A 15,701-nucleotide genomic window follows, 5' to 3' on the forward strand; every position below is an offset into this window, starting at 1 on the left:
AGGCCAGCCTATTCTACTGTAGGCACTGCAGGGAAGGAAGTAAAATTTCCCATACCACTGGGATTCACGATCATCCAGGAACGTGATTATAAACATCTTTTCAATAGATAGTCTGTTAATTATTAAAATTTGTTAATTTTTATAAAATCCCATTCTTGAAACCCATAAGGATTTGTACAACTTAAAAAGTCATTACTGTGTCATACGTTAGAAGTAGAACTCACTATTAATCACCAAGATTTCTTCCTCTTTCTCCTGGCGCACATACATGATTTATTTAAATGAATTCACACTAACCAAAATCACTATTTGATCCTGAGTAATTAAAAGCCCATTTTCCCCACTTCCTTGCCATAGGATTAACTAAAGAACAGCATTACAGCTGGGGCTTACTGATCTACCTGCGTGTGCTCCATGACCAGCAAACTTTGGCCCTTCTCCATCAGACCTGCAGGTTCCCCTGGCCGCTTCTGGCCTCCCAGCAGCCCGTCTGACGACAGAGGTCCTGGGTACAGTGGACCAGGCAGCTTTGCTGATTGCAGCCCTTCCATTTCTTCATGTGCTGATTTGGTTTAATTATTTTCAAAGGTTAGAGCTGGAAAATGAGAAACCTACATCCTGGCTGTGGAGTGTTTGCCTAGAGTTCTCCACTGTCCTGTGTGTCCCTCTTCGAGGCATGTCACTCTCAAATACCGAGGGGTATTTAGTTGTGTTGAGAGCCCCCAACCTAAAGGAAAGAGTTACAGGTATTTCCAAATGGGCCTCCCTGCCTGTACCAGCAACCACATCCTAAAAAACACTAACCAAGCATATCCCAGGCCTTTTTGTGACTGTCTGTCTGGGCATGGTAGGAATTGCTTCCCCTTTTAGTAGCAACAGACAGAGCTGGTGTTTCTCAGTAACAGAGCGAAGCAAAGTCAGTGTTGAAAACTTGAGACTATCAATGACAATTTATTGCCTCTGGTTTTAATATACTTGGTTATATACTAAGATTTGAAATACAGTGAAATGAGACTTCATACTGCTGAGAACTAGGAATAAAAAAAAATCAGCCTTCAGATTTGAATGTGCCCAATCTAAGTGGTCTTTTTCTGATTCTTCATCTACCGTGCTGTGCTCAGGAAAAATATATACTAAAGTTAGCAGGGTGAAACATCAGTTGATAAATTATGGTAATGAAGGGTAAAAATAGGCTCCTTTCTGAAAATGTAGCAGGACTCTGCCATCTAACAGTCTTCTGTTGTTAGAATTAGAATTCCAGTCAAGCTGCGAGCACCAATGGGAAGGGCTGCTTAAGCTACTTTATACCATTCGAAACTGACAAGTGTTTGCTTGTGTGGAGTCGAGATGTTATTGTTCATGCATGCACACCTGTGATACTGCTCATCATCCACATTTACCTGTGAAACAGACACTTCCACTTCCTCTCCACACCTTAGGCTTCCCTTTCTTTAAAAACAATAGTAGTTTCTGTAGAAGTTTCAGTGAGGAGCTATGGTTTCACAAATAACAGAAGGATTTTGTTATGCTACTTTTTTTTTTTTTTTTTGAAGATTTATTATTTATTTAACAGATCACAAGTAGGCAGAGAGGGAGGCAGAGAGGAGGAAGCAGGCTCCCTACCAAGCAGAGAGCCTAATGCGGGGCTCCATCCCAGGACCCTGGGATCAGGACCCGAGCCAAAGGCAGAGGCTTTAACCCACTGAGCCACCCAGACGTCCCTGTATTTTTTTTTTTTCTAGAATTCCTAATGATATCTCAGTTTCCAGAAGAGAACAGTACCCTGTGTGATTTAAAGATTAATTTCTCCCTAATTGGCAATATACCTTGCAAATATTTTAGGAATATTTAGGTTAATATTTTTTAAAGGTTTGAAATTCTATTAGGATGCATTGAGAACCAACTTAGAAATGTTTTCCTTGCTGTCATTACTTTACATGTGGTTTATGGACAAAGTTTGCTGTGTGCTTGAGATCTATATGTAGAATGCACTCCTGAATTGTAACATTTCATAAATTTGTCAAATTTTAGAGACTCAGACTCTCCCATCTTTTGTGTGGATAAAAATGTGGATAGAGTTTGTCTGCTGTGCTGACTTCATATCTGTCATTCCAAAGGTTTGATTACATTTATTTTTCCTCCAAAGAGAAAATGCAAGGAAATCCAATGTATAATTCCATATACTGGTATTCCCATTCATGCTCTAATTCTAAAAATTAATGTGGTTTGCATTTTTAAGTGTTTCACGCAGACAGATTAGTATTTTTTTTACAACACTGTATTTCTACATTTATTTCAAGACTATTTCAGTGACTTTTTCAAGTGCATGTGTTAACAGAAGATCATTTAGAATGAATTTGTGCACCAGCCTTCGTTACCAACTCTAAAGTGTAATACATGTGATTATAAAAGAATGTATTTATATTGTACACTAACGCCTAATGCCTCTTTTCTAAAACTTTGCACATTTTTCCGTGAAATAGATTAAATATTTTCTCTCTAAAGCCATGTTTCTGTTTTTAATATGCTTTCTGTTTTAAATATACCATTTACTGCTTACAAATCTGTAAGTCACAATTTAGTATTTGAACTTTTGGGGAAGTGAGTGTAGTATGTAATTAAAAGAAAAAACTGCAAGCAAATAATCAAAATCATGCAATCATAATTACAGTAATTAAAATCTTAAGTATAAAAACTGCAATTAGGAAAGGTGTTCTATTCAGTAAATGATATTGGAAACATTTGAAAAGAAAAAAGATCTCTAAGGAGGCCTGAGGGGCTCAGTTAAGCATCCAGCTCTTGATTTCAGCTCAGGTCATGATCTCAGCCCTGCTTTGGGCTCTGCACTCAGCGGGAAGTCTGCCTGAGATTCTTTCCTTGTTCCTCTACCCCTCCCCTGACTCATGCTGTCTCTCTCTCAAAATAAATATATATTTTTTTAAAGGCAAGAAAAAGGATCCCTACTTAACACTATATACAGAACTTGAAAGGAATTAATGGCAACATAGAAATTACGAATACCAAGTGCCAGAAGAAATGAAGACTATATAGTGTCGGGGTGGGAACGGCATTTCTAAGTATGACCTAAAACCCAAAAGCAATAATGGGAAAGATTGATATGTATGACTACATAAAAATTTTAAGCATCTGTATAACAAATGAGAACAGAAATGAAAAGGTATTGCAAAATATAAAACTGGACATAAAATTAATCTTACTGCAAGCTCCTACGACTATATATACGTGTATATATGTATATCTCAACTGTGTGTGTCAACGGAAGATCATATATCCTATGAAACATACCCCTGTTGGAAAACAGGCAGAGAGAATGTGTGCATACAGCTCATAAAGGAAAAGCCGAGAGAAGGTGCTCGCATCACTAAAGCAAATGCAGATCCATCGTTCAGCTATTCACTGAGCATCTCTTACACTTCTAGGTCCCGTGATGAACGCATCAGACAAGGTCCTTGCTCTAGAACTTGCATTGTACTTGAAAGGAGAGATAAGAGTAAATAAATAAACCAAAAGGGTAACAATGAAACAGGTAAATAAAGGCCTCCACCGAATTATGAAAGTATGGGAAAATGAAAAAATAAAGCGAAAGTATCGCACTGTAGTTTAAACCATTACAAATGTTGAGAATAAAACTTTCATTTCTTTATAAGAAAACATCAAAAGTATTTGAAAGGTGCCTGCTTCTTTCGCATCATAAAATTTCTAGCAGCAAATATTTTTCTCAAAGGCAAAACTCTTTTGCCTAGGTTTGGATCAGTTTCCAACATTTTCAACCATGTTTTCAGTGCTGTGCTCCATCTCCCCTGGTTTCCTTAATGTGAAGAATTTTCCATCATCACTTCCTCTGGGACATCATCCTCATCCTCATCACAGCCACTCTCCTCATGGACATCAAGGTCACCACCCTCCATCAGTGCCCCTGTACATCGAGTCTACTGAACAGCAACAGCATTCCCAAGGCCAGCTCTTGCTCCATGTACATTCAGTCAAATGTCACTTCCACTATGTTCATGTTTCTTTGCTGGACTTCTGTCTTTCTGGCCAAATCCCTCTCAGTTATCCAACAAGAAGTCACCACAACTACACACTTTGCCGTCTGCACAAACTGGCACACAGCGACCAGTCACCAACAGACTTTGGAAGAAGTGACAATACTGTCACTGATCGTGGGACATGTCTGTTACTGCACAGTGATTTGTGAACTGAAGGGCTGACAGTGAAGTTTGTGCTTAGGTGATTACAGTCAGTAATCTGTGCGGCTGAAATTAGAACCGTGTTCTTGCGGGAGTGGTGTTACTTAAACTGTTGGAACTGACACCGGACACACCAGAATTTTTCAGAGCAAGAGCTGACTGCATATGTATAGGGATAAAAAAAAAAAAAAACCAGATAGAAGGAAGAATACAACAAACCCTAATAACTATATAGAGCTGAATATAGGGGAGAGGGAGGGACTGGTATTTATGTACCCTATATATTTTTGTATTGTTTGAAATTTTACAAATTAATATTACAAGTTTGTAGAGCAAACTAAAGTGGGAAAAAGATTACTTCTGTGTCTCACAATCACATTGCTTACTTTGTGTGTGTCCTGGAAAAGGTAACCAGGAGGGTAATGAAGAGTGATACAAGAAATGGGGTTGAATACATAAATACTTGTGGGAAGGGAGAAAAAGCCTCTACTGATATTTTAGCATATGTGAAGAGAAATCATGCAAATGAGAGTAAATCTGTCACGAGGTGTATTATGTCGACAACACAACTTTGTACCAGCTGACCTGACACTATCACTTAATCAGAATGGGAGCAAGTTACTTCCTCTCCACGGATACTGTTTGCTCATCTGTTAAACTAGATATCTTTACCTCATGGAATCATTTTATAACATTAGAAAAGAACCTAGCCCCGTAACTAACAACTAGTGAATACGCCAAACATTGAGTCATACACGCCATGGAGAACACGGACTTCTCTGCGTGTGAATGTCTTCAAATAGAGACTTAAAGACAGTTGTTGTGTTTATCCCAAGTGGGGAATGCAACCCAAAGACCTCAGGTTCTGGGCCATTCCAAGATTCTGCAATTTGAAATATACAGTGAAAAATCTGCTTGTTTAGCTTTAGTTCAAAATAACAATACTTTGTTGTTTACACCCAGGGACTTTTTTTTTTTAAGGATGAAACACACACCTATAAACCAACTCAAGTTTTAGTACATTTTAAGATACACAGATTTTTTAATAGGACTGAGGAAATCACTTAAAACACTATCTCGCCAAAGGCAACCTTGTCAGTGTAAATAATGTTCTGCAATTCCATTCTCTAGCTAATTCAATTGCTTTTGTGAACTCCTAACTGGGTAAGAAACTTCAGACTTAAAAGAATGTTGAAAGGGAAAAAAATTAGATATTCACCCCCTCCTTTTTTAATAATGAATATGCCACAAAATATTTGAAATATTCTTTAGGTATACAAAACCTTATTTAGGATATTTTAAAACATTGTTTAAATGAAGGTTTATTTAAAAAAAAATCACGGGTTATCCAACATACAGTCATACTATTTTTATAGATTCATGACCTTGAACTTAGCAGCTTTCCAAAAAAAACAAATTACTCTTTATTACATGATTCATTCTTTCATGACACAGGAAGTACATCTAGACATTGAGAATATGTTGTGCTCAGTGCTTATCTTGTCAGCTGTTAAGGAATCAGGGAACTTGGATAAGTGATGTGATAGGCAAATGTATCTCCAAACTCCCACCGTCTGAAATCTCCCCTGGGTTGGGGGAGCAAGCCCTCATCGGCATCCAGGGACGTGTCCAGGTGGTTTGCCATCCAAGAGGGCAGTGAGCCCCTCAAAAGAAATTAACGGATCACGTCCAATCAGGTGTTCAATCATCCGGTTTTAGTGAAACTAAGATGAGACACCAGTTTGTCAGAAGAACGCGCACTGAACTTCATTTTGCTCTTCGGCAAAGCACTCCAAGTGGCCTCCTTTATGTTCGGAGGGTTTCACTTTTTAGCTTAAAGACATCTCCATAACCTCCAAACCATGCTTATGCCTTCGGACTTTATAACACTCATTCATCCTGGGGCACCTGGGTGGCTCAGTGGGTTAAGCCTCTGCCTTTGGCTCAGGTCATGATCTCGGGGTCCTGGGATCGAGCCCCGCATCGGGCTCTCTGCTCAGTGGGGAGCCTGCTTCCCCTTCTCTCTCTGCCTGCCTCTCTGCCCACTTGTGATCTCTGTCAAATAAATAAATAAATCTTTATAGTATTCATTCATGTAAAAAAAAAATTCTCATCCTAGTTTCACCAAAATGTGATGACTTTAAAACTGATTTGAAACGATGTTTATTTATCTTCAGGAGCTTCAAGAAGGGGCTCCCCTTCTTGAAAAATAAACCTCAGCCCCCAGACATCACTGGATGGTGACAAGGGCTTACTTCTCCTACCAAAAGGCAGTGTTCAGCTTGCAAAACTTGGGAAATGTATCTGCTTGTCATTTCAGTAATTCGAGTTCCTAGATAGAGATCTATCTGTATCTAGATACAGTTTAGTTATAATCACTATGGATATATCACTATCTGTGTGTGTGTGTAACACACATACATAATTTTGCTCTGCAAATATAATTTAATGTGTATCATCCATGGGTGTGTATATTTGGCCAGTTGTAGTGTCCCCCTTTTGACCCCAAAACTCAAGTTCCATTCAAGCTTAGAGCACAACTTTAATAAGTAGTTAAGTTTCATTACACTCTAGAAATTACGATTTAAATCTAGGCCCCGCATACTTTAATTTCATTCCGTTGCTAAGAGAAACTGCTAGACAGTATCACTGTGCCTGTTGTTTCTTCCTCCTCTTATTGAAGAAAACACGGACTTGCCCTTCGCGGAGCAGAAAGGTCGAGCTCTGCGATCCTGCCAACCGAGAGAGCATTCACTGACCCGGATCTTTTTAAGATTTTAAGTTGAAAAGCATCATCTCCTTCAATAACAACTACCTCTTTAAACCGAACCAGTTCTATATTAGGCATTTCGTTGGAAATGGCCGCACAACCGAGTCCCTTAGAACAAGAAAGATACGGAGGATAAATATTTGAAGTGTAGTTTAACTCCCCGTTCCTGGAGAGGGAAAAAAACAATAGCTTGCCCGTGTTCAGGAAGCTGACATGACCTAAGAATCCAAGCATCGCAAGGGCTCTAACAAGGCTGTTTACCCCGCGCCCCAGTCTTCGGGCAGCAACACACCTCGGTCAGCCTTGCAGGGAAGCCGGTAGGAAAGACAGCTGCTCGTATTTGTTTAACTTTCTGGAGGAAGAACAAAATAATCATCCGTGTGGCCCAGAGCCTTATTTGGTTTGCTTGCACCTTGCGATTACAAGCTCTAAGATATTCCTGGGTGTTTTGCGGTGGTTCGGAGCGGCAGGTGAAAGGTACAACACCACAGTTATTTTGATAATTTGTGTTAATAAAGTGGCTCTGTCAGATTTTATCATAATGAATGAGGTGACAGAAAAGTTGTGTGGAAGGAACAAGTTGCAGGGAATTTAGATGGTTATTTAGAAACCATTTTCACCAGTTATGGTTGTCCAATGGAGAGAGAGTGTCCTCAGAATTTCTCCTGTGGCATTCTAGAAGTATGTCTAATCTCCGCTATTAGCTATTCTTTTCCCAGAATGCCCTGCTTACTTAATTCTTGGTTTATGGCTTCAGGTGGCCGTGAACCGCTCAGGGAGGGCTGACGGAACACAGAAGGCGGAGGAAGAGAACCTAGGGGGCATTTATGCAGGGAATTACTGTTGATTTGAAGACAGTGCTAAAATACGAAATGATTAACTTTGAAAAGAGAAGGATAAGGGTATGAAGAGCTCACACACGTGTTCGTTGAGCAACAAACAAGTGGAACGCCTTAGAATGCAGAGCAAGGTCCTTCCACACACAGATCATCTCTTCTTAAGGTTGTTACATAGTAGAATGGACTCCCCACAAAGGCTGCAGAATCGCATTTTAGAACAGGCTAGACCCTTATTTTTAGATCTCATGAGTGACTAAAATGCAACTTTTCTGTGGCCTCACCCACTGGAGTGGCGCTTCTGTCATACTGATCTGGGGTAGGGGGTGGTGTGGGACTGGGTCATGGCTCTAGTGCCACAGATTCTCAAGCTTTTTACCTAGATTTACACTTTCTTGAATTAATGTTTCTTCACCAGTGGGTGAGGCCAAGAAGCTCGGACTCCTTCTCCCCTGGTTCCTGGGAGAGGGCTGCTTCGGTTCCCCCAGGAAGGTAGGCTGCCGACATTCTCATCTCCCCAACCTAGGGTGGAAGAAGCTAAACTCCAGGTGCATGCAGTCAAGAGGTCAAGGTCTGTCTTCCTTCACCCATGGCCACTCATAGCGCGGAGGCTCCACTCCAGTGTGGCAAGCCAAGAATTCTGGACACTCTCAGCCGCCCTCACTCAGGGCAGAGGTTCCACAGTAGATGCAAACCAGAAAGACCAGAGGCCACCATGCCCCCTGGTGTCTTCCTCACAAAGCATCAGCATCACTCCCCAAACGCAGGCCTCTATCCCTACTCCCATCTCCAGAACAGTGATACAGAGAAGCAGAAGGGAGGACATTACTACCAACCTTACAGAAGTAAGAAAGATTATGAATGGAAAGTATTAATAACTGTAATAAAATGGGCAAATTCCTATAAAGACAAAATGACTGAAACTGACTCAAGAAGAAATAGAAAATACTCCAAGATCTATACAAGTTAATAGATGGAATTAGTAATTTAAAAACTTCCCCCCCAAATATTCCAAGAACAGATGCCTCACTGGTAAATTCTTCCAGGTGTTTCTAGAGGAGTTAATACTAATTCTTCACAAAACTCTTGCAAAAAGTAGCAAAACACTTCCTGACTCATTCTGTGAGGCTGGTACCAAAAGAAGATAAACATGTCACAAGAAAATTACAAACCAATCTCTCTTAAAAATAGAGATGTACAAATCCTCAATAAAAAAAAAAAAAGGAAAAAATGGAACACACAGAATCTAGCAACATGTAAAAAGAATGGAAAGCCATGACTGTTGTGTAATAAAGAATTGACCTGGTCTTCACCTCAGGTTCCTGGCATGGGCCTTCTAAAACCCTTGGAATCTGAGTGATGAAGTCTCTTTTGTTCATGAGCCCCTGGGATCATGTCTAAGTTTATGCTAATGAGATGAGTCTTGGGCAGCAGGATGGGGACTGATCATGATTGGAAGGACTAACCATGTGACTAGGGTTAACATTTTGAGCCGTACGGTATCAGCCTGATTTCCTGACCTCCAAAGAGGAGAAGGCAGGGCTGGAGTTTGAGTTCAAGCACATGGTCAACATTCAGTAAATCATGCCTCTATACTGTAATCCTAATAAAAACTCTGGACACAAATGGTGGAGACTCCTGGTTGGTGAGCACATCACTGTGCCAGGAGGGGGACAGACGTTGATTCCATGAGGAGAAGGTGCAGAAGCCCTGTGTTCGGGATCCTCCCACACCTCAAGAGACAAATGTCTCTTCATTTAGATATTTTCCCGAGTTCTGTGAATTGGTCTGGTGAATTACTGAACTCATGGAGGTCATGGGAACCTTCCAGGCTTGTAGTGTTGATCTGACAGGAGATCAGTCTTGTTGTAGAACTTTATTAACCCCTTAACTTGTGGGGTCTGTCATAACTCTATCTGGTTGACAGTTTTTTGTCTTGGAGCACTTTGACTATGTTATGCTACCTGCCTCTGGCCTCCATTGTTGCTGCTAATCTTACTGGGATTCTCTTGCATGTAACACATTTTTCTCTTACTTTCAAGATTTTTGTCATCTTTGACTTTCATATTTTTTATCATGATGTATCTATTCATAGACCTCTGTTTTTATCCTATTTTGAGTTTAATTTCTTGGATGTACAGGACACTGTTTTCCAACACATTTGGGACTTTTTTTCTTTGATAATTTTTCTGTTCATTTCTCTCTCTTCTCGTTCCAGTTATCCTGTTGATGTGTTTGATGCTGGCCCCATTTCCCTGAGGTGCTCTTCCTTTTTATTCATTCCTCTTGCTCCCTGTTCTTCAGCTGACATAATTTCTATTGGTTTACCTTCAAGTTCACTAACTTCTTTCTTCTGCTAGTTCACATATGCTGTTGAGTCTCTAGTAAATTTAATAGACTTTATTTTTAGAGCAGTTTGAGGTTCCCAGCAAAATTGAGCAGAAAGTACCGAGATTTCCCATGTATCTGCTACCCCACTCACACACAGCCTCCCTAACAACAACCCTACACCAGAGTGGTACATCTGTTATAACTGGTGAACCTGCACTGACACATCCTTATTACCCAAAGCCTGTAGCTTGTGCTAGGGAACACTGTTGCTGTTATACATTCCATAGTTTGACAAATGTCTGATAATATGTATCCACCATTATTGTATCAGACAGAAAGTTTCACTGCCCCCAAAATCCTCTGCCTATTCATCCTTCCATCCTACCCAACTCTTGACAGTTACATGGTTTTCCCTTTTCCAGAATGTCGTATGCTTGAAATCATAATAATGTAGCTTTTTCAGATAGGTTTCCTTCTCCCAAGTATGCATTTAGGATTTCTCCATATCTTTTCATGGCTTGACACCTCATTTATTTTAGAGCCAAATCATATTCCATTGTCTAGATGTATCACAATTTATTTATCCATTCATCTAACTGAAGGATGTCCTGGTTCCTTCCAAGTTGTGGTAACTATGAATAAAGCTACTATAAACATCTGTGTGCAGACTTTTGTGTGTGGACATAAGGTTTCAACTCATTTGGGTAAATACCAAGGAGTACAATTGCTGGATGTGATAAAAAATATACATACATATGTATATATATACACATATATATGTGTGTGTGTGTTAGACAATGCTTAGTTTTCTAAGAAACTGCCAAACTGTCTTCCAGAGTGGCTATACCACTTTGCACTGCTGCCAGCTACTAATGAGAGTTCCTGAGGCTCCTCGTCTTCATCACCATTTGGCGTTGTTGGCGTGCTGTATTTTGGCCATTCTAATAGGTGTGCGCTGGTATCTCTTGTTTCTTTAATTTGCCTTTCCCTGTTGATATGTGATGATGAGTGTCTTTTCATAGGTTTATTTGCCACCAATATAGCTCCTTTGGTGAGGCATCTGTTCATATCTTTGGCCGTTTTAAAAAAAAAATCAAGTTGCTCATTTTCTTATTGCTGACTTCTTGGGTAATAGTCCTTTATCAGAATGGGAGTCTGTGACTTGTCTTCTCACTCTCTTGATTTAGTGAATTTTTAATCTGCTATTATATTTTTAAACTCCAAGACTTCCATTTACTCCTTTTTTTACCATTTTTATCTCTTCACTGATGTCCTCTATGCAATGCAACACTGTCGTCATACCTTCCTTTACTTCGATAATCACGCTTTCCTTTAGTTCTGTGGACATATTTATAGTGGCTATTTTGAAGTCTCTTTCTGTTAAATCCAACATCTTGTCTCTCACAGGCAGCTTCTGCAGCCTGCTTTTTTTTCTGGTGTGTGGGTCATACTTTCCTGTTCCATTGCACGCCTCGTAATTTTTTGTTGTTGTTGCTGGAAACTGAACACTTTCGATAATGTCCTGCCACTGCTCGGGTCCCCCAGTTGTTATTGTTCCTTGCCTGTTTAGTTTTAGTGACCAGCTGGATTACAGTCACCCTGGGGTGACTGTGGTATTCACAGGGACCCCTTCCTCTCTTTCACTGACCACACCCAGCTATTAAACTCTCCTAATTTCCAGATGACTGCTCTATTGTTTTCAACAGTGCACTTGGGCATAAATTGCTCCACAAATGAACTCAGTCAATGTGTGGCTCCTTTGAAGGAATAGTTACTGAGGTCCGTGTTTGGTGTTTGTTCGGACCTCAGGAGGGCTCCTGTCCAGCTCGTATTCCTCTGTTCTGTCCTGCAAACTAGCCTGTCTATAGTCTAGGCTGTTCGTGAAACTGACGAATCACCTGTCAGTTGCCTTTAACCATGATCTCCACTGCTCTCCCAAGCGCCTTTACACTTGAACTGTTTCAGTCTGTGTTGTAAATGAAAGTAGTCCCTCCATGAAGAGATGAGCTGTTTTATAAAATTGCTGCTCCCCTCCACCATCTCCCCCCACCCCCCACCCCGGGGCAAAATATCAGAGCCAGGGCCCTGGAACTGGGAATGCCACAATGACAAGATGCTCTCTGAGTGGCATTTTTGCTCGAGGAGCCCAGCACTCCCTGCAAGGGCCAGGGGCAGCAGCCGCCTGAGGTCCTCCTGGCTGGCCTCTCCTGGCATGGGACCACAGCCTCAACAGCAGGGGCATGAACAGTGTGGGTTCCAACGTTCCCATCACCCCTTTCCCAAGGTCAAGTCCCTATTCTGCAAACGGGGGCTGGGCAAAACAGGGAAGCCCCCACCTTTTGACCATACTTGCCAAGACTAAGCCTCAGCAACTGGAGGCTGGGGGGTTGGAAACATGAAGTTCCTGCTCCTCCCAGGAAGAGAGCCCTCCACTGGGAGCTGGGTTGGTGGCCACCGCTGTCTGGAGTAGGGGCTTCACTTTGCCGAGGGAGAGGGCACTCTTGTTTCAGATACCCCAGACTCTCAACTTTTTACCAAATCTGCAAAGATTTTCTCACAATGTTTCTTCATTTACTGTTTGAACTGGGGACCATTTCCAGGGGCTTTCAATGTTTGCTTTTTAATCATTTTCACCAGTTTCTCCGGGGAGCAGGTCCATAGAGTTCCACACACTGTCATTCCAGAAATAGGTCTCCTCTCCCATATCCTCACCTGCTGTCCTCTGGGCAAGGGCCATCATTCCCTGCCCTGCACTCATGAAACTCTTCCTTTATGACTTCCACGTTAGCCATCTCCAAAGCCATCGTGCATCATCTCGTGTCGTCAAAGCTTAAGGCTTTCATCCAACCACTAATGAAAATGTTAAGCTGCACTAGTAGAAATTCAAAAACCCTCCTGAAGCCAAAAATCTCACCTGGCATTCAAGGGTTCGAAGTAGGGGTGTACGTGTGTGTGTGTGTGTGTGTGTGTGTGTGTGTAGGACTGGGACTTGAAGGTAAGAGTTTTAGTCCTTTTGGGCTGCTATTATAAAAATATCACAGCCTGGGTGGCTTATAATCAATTTTACTTCTCCCAGTTCTGGAGGCTGGAAGTCCAAGATCAAGGTGTCTGTGTACTTGGGTTCCAGTGAGATGTCTCTTCTAGACCACCAACTCCCAGTTTCTCAGTGTCCTCCCCCAGTAAAAGTTGGGGGCTAACTTTGTGATTTTGGGGGTTTTTATTTATTTATTTTTTAACAAGAGCACTAACCCCATCCGCGAGAGTACCACCACCCACATGACCTAAGCACCTTCCCAGCACCCCCATCCCCATCCTAACCCTATCACTTTGGGGATTAGGATTTCAACATATGATATTAAGGGGTGGGGGTGACAATTTCATATCTTCTACTCACATCTCTAGTTTTATTATTTCTACTTGACACATAGGCCACATTATGAAATTGATGTTTCCCAAGGTATGTTCTGGGAAATGCTAGATGACACAGAAAAAAAAAAATTCCTCGCTTAGTAATTTTTAGGTTACATAAAAATAATTCCAGAGGAAGTTTGGCTCTGATCTCACTAGATCTCAGGAGTAAGATTCAAAGAACAAGTCTTGTATTCATTACACTAAAACTGATGAGGGAACAAAAGGCAAGCTGAGGACAAAGCAGGAGCTGACACCCCACAACCCCCCTCTCATGAGATACATGCGACATTCTCAGGCCTTCCTGGCTGCCCTAAAGGAAAAACAGTTAACTTGTAGAGATCACAATCCTGCCAAGACCTGAGTCTCCCTGCATGTACAAATGTCCTAGTGATTGACAAGGAATCAGCTTTCTTATCAATGACTTAACTTCCAAAGACCCATAACTCAGTTCTTGAAGCCCTAACATCATCTTCCCCTCCCTATAACTGAGGGAGGCTGAGGCAGAGGGAAATGTAAATAAAGTCAAATTTCTTCTAAACCTAAAGCTCATTGATAAGAACGCGTGATAGCAGGACTGGGACATTCCCCCCGGAAGCTCCCAACTCTCTCACTGTTAATGCCTTGCTAAGAAGAAAACAACCATAACCTGACAAACAGCAAAGCCTCCCATATTCTGTGTGTCTTCTTTCAAACCCTCCCTTTTCCTTACCTCCCCCAACCATGTAGTATATAACCCGCCACCCTTCACAGCCCCAGTGCAGTAGTAGCTCTTTCCGCCCACACGTCCTGTCCCCATGCTTTAATAAACCACCACTCTGCACCAAAGATGTGTCAACAATTCTTTCTCGGTCATCGGTTCTGGACCTCACCCCACTGAACCTCACTTATATTCTAAAACTTCATCAAAACCAAATATGGGGGCACCTGGGTGGCTCAGTGGGTTAGGCCTCTGCCTTCGGCTTGAGTCATGATCCCAGGGTCCTGGGATCGAGCCCTGCATCAGGTTCTCTGCTCATCAGGGAGCCTGCTTCCCCCGCACCCCCCCCCCCGCGCCTGCCTCTTTGCCTTTTTGTGATCTCTGTCAAATAAATAAATAAATAAAATCTTTTAAACAACATGAACAAGTAATAGTATCCCCATTTCATGGACAAAGAAGCTGATCCAGGGAGATGGGAACAGTACTGGGCTTGAACAGTGGACTTCCCAAATTCGTGTCCACCTGGAACCTCAGAATATAACCTAATTTGGAGATAGCGTCTTTGCGATACGGTTTACATGAGGTCATAATGCATTAAGGTGATCTTAATCCAAAGACCAGTAATCGTACAAAAAGAAGGAAATCTGGATACAACCACAGGAGAGAGGGAAGGCCGTGTGAAGACAGAGGGACCCCGAGACACACAAGGAGAAGGCTGTGCAATGACAGAGTAAGAGACGCAGTCACACACCTACCTACAAGCTAGGGAGTAGCAAGGATTTCCAAAAGTTAGGGAGAGAGGAAGGGAACAGCACCTTCTCTGGACCCTGAGGGAGCTTGGCCCTGTCAACACCTTGAGCTTGGACTCGCAGACCCCGGAACAGGAGAGAAAGTATTTGTTATTTCAAGCGGCCAAGTTTCCTAAGCAGCCTTAGGAAACCGACACAGTAACTATCTAAAAAACCTGCAAATATTCACTATTGTTTTAAAAACAATAACAGCAAGGCAATATTGAATTGTAACTGCCCTTACTGTTTTTTGGCCTAAAAAATACAGTGGATTTAGAGGCGTCCAAACCACAGGAACCCACTTCACTATTACCACTGGCTCTTTAAGGGTGATCTCCGAAAGAATTTGTGAGTATTCGCTTCTTGTGAGCTAAATGCTTGTGAATTTGGAGTAAAATCTCTTCTTACTCCAGATTAATTTTTTTTAAGACTTATTTATTTAATTATATGACACAGAGAGAGAGATCACAGGTAGGCAGAGCAGCAGGCTGAGAGAGAGGGGGAAGCAGGCTCTCTGCTGAGCAGAGAACCCGATGTGGGGCTCAATCCCAGGACCCTGAGATCATGACCTGGGCCGAAGGCAGTGGCTTAACCCACTGAGCCACCCAGGCACCCTCCAGATTAATTTTTTTTAAGGTTTTATTTATTTATTTGACA

At 41.7% G+C, this 15,701-nt stretch overlaps 1 long non-coding RNA gene across 3 annotated transcripts in view; it reads right to left on the reverse strand.

Annotated features, from left to right (window-relative positions):
* Positions 1–15,701, reverse strand: part of LOC116573630 — a 51,329-nt gene that overhangs the window by 14,383 nt on the left and 21,245 nt on the right. The gene's annotated exons all lie outside the window — the stretch shown is intronic.

Source organism: Mustela erminea, chromosome 14, assembly GCF_009829155.1.
Source record: "Mustela erminea isolate mMusErm1 chromosome 14, mMusErm1.Pri, whole genome shotgun sequence".
In the NCBI taxonomy this organism is placed as follows: Eukaryota; Metazoa; Chordata; class Mammalia; order Carnivora; family Mustelidae; genus Mustela; species Mustela erminea.